An 8,380-nucleotide genomic window follows, 5' to 3' on the forward strand; every position below is an offset into this window, starting at 1 on the left:
AATTTGTATTCTCTTCCAGACCCTTACTTCACATCATTTATTTCTTAGAACTTACCTTTGTGAACAATCACAATCTTTTTGTACACCTCTCCAGTCTTCATTTTTCACGGTTATCCATATATATATATTGTGTGCGAGTGTATTTAATAACCCAAGGAAAGAATAAATACACATACACTATGTATACACACAACCATGAAAAATTAAGACTGAAGAAGAGGTATACAAAAAGATTTTGATTGTTCACAAAATTAAGTGCTTAGAAGAAATAAATGGTGTAAAGTAAGGGTCTGGAAGAGAATAGAAAGTATTAACTAGCCCGTTTTAAATACCATTAAGAAATAACAATTTTATGCATCTTATTGCAATAAACGTTTACATTTGAATACATACATTTTCAAGAAATGTTACATTTTCAAGTAACAATGATGTATTTTCAAACACATTTCATAATTAGACAAATAATTATTGCATTAAGAAGGTGCTTGCATATTGAATTCTCTATCTGTATTACAAAATGTTTTTGGGAGGCATCTTACAGGGTCATTAGATAAAGATGTTTATTTTTGTCCATGTTATCTTAGTAAATTTCAAATTACATTCATTAAGAGGTTTTTATTATAAACAAGCAGAGCAATTATATAACTAGTTTTGAGTATATTTCTTTAAAATATAATTGCATATTATTGGTAGAATTTAATTTACAAAATTTCAACATAGCCAATAATTGAAAAAAGTGTAATATAAAATATTTAAGACTACATTAAATAATATGTATTCATTGATTTAGTGTTATATGTAAGGATTTCCATGATGCAATAATTTTTTTGATAACTGTCTCATGCTAATACATATATCTAAAATGTAGGCTGCTTTTTTAAAATCACAAGGAGGATAAGAAAAAATATTTACAAACCACTTGGGCAATATACAGCAGCATGCAAATTAATCTGAAAAAGGGAATTTTTTTTTTGTGGCTACATTGCTTGATTTTGTGTTGAATTTATAATGGACATAAATCCAAGAAAGCATTCAAAAATTGTTTTATGTTTTCCGATGAGTCACAGTTTTATGCTCAGGGGCAAAAAGGTTCCATACATTAGATGAAAATACATCACTGGCTCATTTACAACAATTGGTTAAGCATCCTCAGAAAAAAAATGTTTTGTGGTTGTTTCACAGTTAAGGCCCTTGATAATCACTTCTGGTAGATTGTATGCTAAAAAGTGATGGATATATCAAGATTTTGAAGGAAAGGGTTGTGACAATTTCAAAACAGATTCCCATGAGGCAATGGAGTGTTCCAACAAGATTTGGCACCATGCCATACTACCAAAAAAGTGGAAAAACTTTTCGAAGAATAAAACATTAAAGTGCTCCCATAAAAATGCAATTACAAAACATTGTACAAAAATTTAATTAGATAAACATCCACTTCTTTAGTAATGAACTATGTTATCACCAGTAAGAAACTAGGGTTCCTGTAACAATCAGGCTTCTTATAAAATATTTCTATACTGGGATCACAGCTTTCCTGCAGTTTATTTCTCTGTGAAGTAAGACATTTATTATGATTTTATTCATCAACATCTACTCTTATGAACATCTGTTAAGAGTACTCTTCAAAGTCAACAGCTGTATTCCAGTCATATGTATGAAAAAAAAAAATTATTTCAATCAGGAAAATGACAGTAATAGGCCTGTTAAAAAAATGACTGAGAATAGCTTGCTCTCTGCAGATGAACACAAAACAAGTTTTCTGAAGAGAATTCATTAAACATATGAAAAATAAGTCTGAGAAAATCTATTTCCAATTGCTATATTTTCAGAAGATCAAACAGAAAGAAAAAGTTAATTTCTAATGGAGATATCAAAAAAATGTGTGTGTGTAATACAGATGTCAGAAACAACATGTTCACTAGTAGCAGGGGCAACAACAGTGCATAACCCTGCCTGTATATTTTCTATTATCTCTTGTACGAACGTAAATGTGGGAGAAAGACCATAAATATTTAATCCTACAAACCAGGTTCTAGAAAAAAAAACAAATCAGAAAACATAAGTAAATATATATCATAACTGCATAATATTAAAGACAGTGACTGATATGATAAAGTATAGATTGTCGAAAAACATCTGCAATAAAATTGTCATTCAAGTATGGCTTTTAAAACAATATCTGTAAATACTGTGTGAAAATTCTATTAATCTGATCAGTATGCTGGATTTCATTGAAATCAAATAACAGTGATATAAATTTCTAGCATGCCAAAAAAATAAAACTTTTCCTGGAGTAGCTTCTGTTTCACGCTTTATTTTATGAGACTATATTTAAATATAATATTTATTTCAAAAAGCAAAAATGGACATCCATTTTTGAAGAAAAACATACATTTTAAAATAGAATAAAAAGTAATTTAATAATTTATGTGAAAATAAATATAAAACATCTTAGCATAAAAAATAAGGCATTGCTGATCTTAAATTGTGTTTAGAGGTTTAATATGCTATGTGTTAACAGAAGCATAATTTATTAATTTGTGTATAATGTTAATCTATTTTTAATTTAATTAAAGTATTATAAATTATATTAATGGTTTCATTAGTCTTTTTATGTCTAATGTTGTTAGTTTGTTTGTGTTATTTATATTATTAATTATGTCTAACAGAAGGCTTTGGTTAAAAGAAGTAAAAATGTTCTGTATTAAACACACTGACAAACATTTTAAGATAAAACCATAAATTCTGGGTGACTTATATCTCATCCTTTAACTTGAGGAAGATACCGTATTTCAATGATTTATATTATAGTTTCCTTTACAAACAATCTTTAATAGTAATGATCAAGCGCTTTAGGATTATTAATCCATCCTCAGGAACAATGATGTGTTATACATTATTTACTTACTTCACATATCATTAATTATACAAAACTGAATTTTATAAAAATATAAATATAGCAAGTGATCGTCAAAACGTAAAATAAAGTTAACGTTATCCGTCATGTTAGTATGGTTTTAATTGTTATGTTTATTAGTATGAAGCAGTATTTACCAACCTAAGAATCAAAATTATTGTTTAATATTTGTCTGAATAATATATCATTTTCAAAGTTCATTTATCAAACTTTTATTATTTAAGTATATATATATTTGTTTTATTAAAGTTACTGCAACAAACAAGAATATTAATAAAATTATCTGGGTTGTAATTATGATTGTTTTCTAAGATATGTCTAGCAAAGTTGGATTGTTCTTTATTTTGCTTACCTATATAATTAACGTGTTCATTAATTCTGATCGAAAAAGATCAGTTAAGTCATCCAGATCGCAATTTGTGCATTTTAAACTATATACTCACTGTTATCTAAATTAAATTTATTGTTAGTCGTGTATGCAGTTTTTAGTTCAAAAGATTTAAATATTTTATAATTTATATTGTATTCATTATTATTATTATAAAATATAAATAGTTTTATATAAATTTTATTTTAGTATATAATTTATTAGGTTTTCATTGTATCCATTAGTTACATTTATATATTTAATTCAATGTTTAATTTTCTATTGTTATGTTTTAAATATTTTATAGCCCTGCATATTAATTGAATTAAACCTCGACATTTTTTGATTCCAAGGATGAAACTAATTATAATGGATTATGGTGTCCTGTTTAGTGGGTTTCCTATATATGTTGATATCAAGTTTATTATCATTATAATTTTTGTATTTGAAAAATTTATGCCATTATTATTTTCTCGACCTTTAATGTCGTTATTTAAGTTCATTTCTTCAATTATTTTATCTTCTTAATCTTTAAATTGTTGATCATATATGATCAAGATATCATCCACATGTTTTATATATTAAAATTTTATGTTTACTAAATATATGATGTAGATTATTGCTTTCCAATTCATCCATGAAAATATTAGCTAAAATAGCTGAAAGAGGTGATCCCATAATGAGATCTTCCTCTTGGTGGTAATACTTATTAAATTCAATAATTCACATAATTTTAATAATTTATTAATTTGTGTATAATGTTATCTATTTTAATTTAATTAAAGTATTATAAATTATATTAATGGTTTCATTAATCTTTTTATGTCTAATATTATTAGTTTCGTTGTGTTATTTATATTATTAATTATATCTAACAATTCGTATTCATTTTTTAGATTATATTTATTATCAATTCATTTCAGGTCAAGAAAATAATAATGGCATAAATTTTTCAGACATGAAAATTATAATAAACTTAATATCGACATATATAGAAACCCCACTAAACAGGGCACCATAATCCATTATGAGTCCTGTGAGGTCCATTATGAGGGGGGTGGGCTGAGATGTTGACCTTCACACAGTGGCAGCTTCAATCCTACTACCTGCTTTCTTTTAACTAGTAAAACAAGACCTTTGGTCAGAACAGTAGCAACTTTACTGAAAGTGAGTTTTTCTTGTATTTTGTCTGTTACTGGTAAAATGAATTTACAGAAAAGTTTCATTGTAGGATTTAAGTTAGATGCTTTGGACTTTGCTGAAAAAAAAATGGTGTATGAGCAGCAGGTTGAGAGTATTTGGTACAACCAAACATGTTTTGTTACCGGAGAAATCAGAGAGATAAACATATAGCAGTGAAAAAAAGGCTGTTTTGGAGTTTCATCTTTATACAAGATGGATGCGAAACTAATGTGTGACCAACTAGAAGTCGTTTGGAATCGCTGCCCTGGAGCAATGATAAAGAAATTAGGTTTCTTGTTTTAGATAGCTTCTATGGTCATCATGAAGATTCTGTGAAGAGTCAAATCAATGAAATGCACACAAATGCTGCAGTTATTCTGGGAGGACTCGCTTCTGTGCTGCAGGATGTGCATCAATAACCTGTTCAAGGACCACGTTAATAAGTTTTACACTAAATGCATGGCAGACGGAGATCACACATTCACGAAGAGTGGAAAAATGCAGAAACCTTCAATAGAGCTTCTTTACAAGTGGGTCGTCAAAGTCTGGGAGAAAATTACTTTGAAAATGATAATCAAGAGTTCTAAGAAGACTGGCATCTGCTGCACAATGATCACCTCATATATGAAGGATTCTGATGACAACTAAGGGAGAGCCTGACATCTATGATGGTGAAGATGAGGATGATGATGAAGTAACAGTGACTCCAAGTAAACAACTGTTTCAGGTAATTAAAACACAATACCACACTTTTTATATTGTTGTTAATATAACGGGAATTGGTTCTAACTATAAATTTGTAAGTTCTTCATTTTTGTTTTCAGTCATACTGATACCTGTGAACCTGAACTAAGCCATGCCCCTAATGTCAAATAGCACTTACCCTCAAATAACAAGACTTTTTTTACTAAATTCATAGTTCGGTAATACAGTGATTTTTATTTTTTGAAATACCTGTTTGTGAGACCATCCCAAACCGTAGGGGAAGACACCCACCTAGTGACGTTCCAGTCACCACACCAACCCCCATACATTGCCCTGTTGGGCTTTAATGGGATGTTTGTAAGACCACCACAAATATAAGACCCCCCCCCCAAATTTTGGGGTATAATTGCATTAAAAAAGGGGCTTATTTTTGAGGGGGTCTTTTTCTGTTTACCCTCTGGAACCACTGTAAGGTATTACCTCAGAGGATAATAATTAAATGAAGTGTAGTATTGTACAGCCTAAGGCTTATCATTCCTGCGATATATGGTTAATTGAACCCAACCACTGAAGATCACGGTATTGCAATCTAGTATTAAAGCAACTGCCTTTATTAGGATTTGAACTTTTAGAACTCTCGACTTTGAAATCAGCTGATTTGTGATGACAAGGTAAGCACTAGACCAGCCTGGTGGACTATTGACAGGTAATATATTGCTCGTCGCCTAAGAGTAAATAAAAGAAAATGTTAGTAAAGGTTGTAGAAGGCTTTGTTTTGTTTTGCACTTTATTAACATCTTACATAGGCTGAATTAAATTATTCCCTACACTGTACTACAGAAATTTATTAAAAAAAAGGGTTCTTTTAAAAATGATTTCATAAATTGATTGTTTTCTACTATAACTTTAAAGTTAATGAACTGGAATAAAAATATACATACCTTCCAATTATTAGTACAAACCTTATTCTTTTAAATTAATATATTAATTAAAATACAGTCTTCTCATAAGGATCCTGGGTAAAATGGTAAATTACTTTCAACTGCGTTAATAAGAACCAGTCCCTTGCTGGAACTGATCATCTCTTCCTCAGATAAGTTCCTTAGGAAATAGGTCAAGTCACATCCATCTGTGGTTTCAGACTGACAACTTTTATTAGTCAATAGGACAGAAGATGCATTTTGATTTAGGCTCAGTAGGTCATAATTCTACGCAAACTGTCCACAACACTTGTTTCCTAAAACTAATGACTAAGGTGTCTACTGGATAACGGCAGTCTCTTGTTCTTCATAAAATTTAATATAATTTAATTTACATGCAATAAACACAACAGTTGTAGGTTACCCTACACAAGAAAACAAAACTACACTTCAGAGAAATGTAGTCATTCTCAAGAATAACTTGTGCTTACTACGCAAAGGAGTGCACTGGTTTCCCTCCATTGTCTACTTTACTGAAGGGTCAGGTCAATTCATTTGAAGTGATCCATGGGTGGTTGCTTGGCCAATTAAAAAAAAACTGAAACTTACCCACTTGTTTCCTATGTCTCAGGACCTTTTTTATTTAAGCAGTTCACCTCTGGGAGTTATTTTTGTTACGGTGTGGTGTGCACACCTGTTTTTGTGATTGTAAGAGGTTTATAGAAAAAAATCATAACTAAAAAATTACTGGTCCTGGAAGGATGAAACGAAAAGAAATTTAATCATATTTTCTTAAGGTAAAAGATTGGTCCAATGGTTTATTATTTACCTATCTCTCTTCTTTCTATGAGAAAATTACCAATAAAGTTGAACATGAAAAACAGTAAAATTTCACTTTTGGTAATTTTTTCAAGAGGCAGGGATGGCATATACAGTTTGAATTATTTTTTTATATGTACGTATATGTTAGTAATTTTACCATAAATAATATTAATGGTGATATACTTACCCCTAAACTTTTATGAATTTTTAAAAATAATTTTTTGTTTAAATTCAAATAACTCTGATGGGGATGATATGTGAACGAAGTGTCATAAAACAATGTATGGCACAGTGCCAAAAGAACTCATTAAAATTTGTGAATTTAGTGATGAAAACAAAATTATTTTTTTTTTTTATGTTAATTCAGATATCACTAGTGTTTTGCAAATATCATGAAAACATTTTTGTCAAAATGGAGTCACCTGTATGGACAGTTCTGTTGTGACCCTTTAACTCATAAAAAAAAAAATTAATTAAGAAACGCTTAAGAGAAATAACATTAGAGCAAGCTCTTAAAGAGCACATTTTTCCAAATTTAAATTTAGTTCCAGGAAAGTCTCTTTGTGTTAACTGTTTCAAAAGTATTTTTTCTCAGCAGAACAAAGAACTATATGAATGCAAAAACAAAGAGCAATAGATTGCCCCAAATCACAATTGGATGCTGTTTGTAGGATTTTGGGAGTATCACATTCATCAAAATTGAAAAAAATTAAGCATGGCTCAAAGGTCATCAGCATTAAAATTTTAAATAAATAAGGTATCTGAAAAATCAAAAAAGAATACTGAATTGTGTTTTGACTCAAAAGTTTCTGAAAATGAAAATCCAGCTCAATCTTCTGCACATGAAAATGATGATCTTATTTTAAAACTAAAATAAAAACGTATTCTTGCTTCTGAAGAAGATAAGGTTACAATTATCAGTTTACTTCCCCAATCTTGGACCAGATCTAAAATAATATCAAAGTTCAATGTGTCTGAGCGTTTGGTTAGACTTACTAGAGAATTAGTTAATGAGCAAGGTATTCTATTGAAGTTAGATAAGATATAAAACAGGAATTAGTAACGACACAATTAAAAAAGTTGTGTTATTTTATGAAGATGACAATAATAGCAGGCTGTGTCCTGGTAAAAAGGATTGTGTTAGCATGCGTGTTGATGGTGTCAAAGTGCATAAGCAAAAAAAGCACCTTGTTCTGAAATGAATTATATATTTCCTTTAAAAGTGAAAAACCCTCAGTAAAAAATTGGAAGATAAAAGTTCTGTGAACTCCATACAAAATGGTGTATTTTGTCTGGTGCAACTGGGACTCTGTCTGTCCCCACCGCCAGAACATTAAACTCATTATTGGTCTCAAACTTATGTTGATTATAAGGACTTAGTAGACATCTTTGTGACAAGGATAACTAAAATTATATGATGAATGTGTGCACCAAATGTCCAGGTAAGCAGGCAGTGTTTGACATGCT

This window comes from Lycorma delicatula, chromosome 7, assembly GCF_047948215.1.
Source record: "Lycorma delicatula isolate Av1 chromosome 7, ASM4794821v1, whole genome shotgun sequence".
Classification (NCBI taxonomy): domain Eukaryota; kingdom Metazoa; phylum Arthropoda; class Insecta; order Hemiptera; family Fulgoridae; genus Lycorma; species Lycorma delicatula.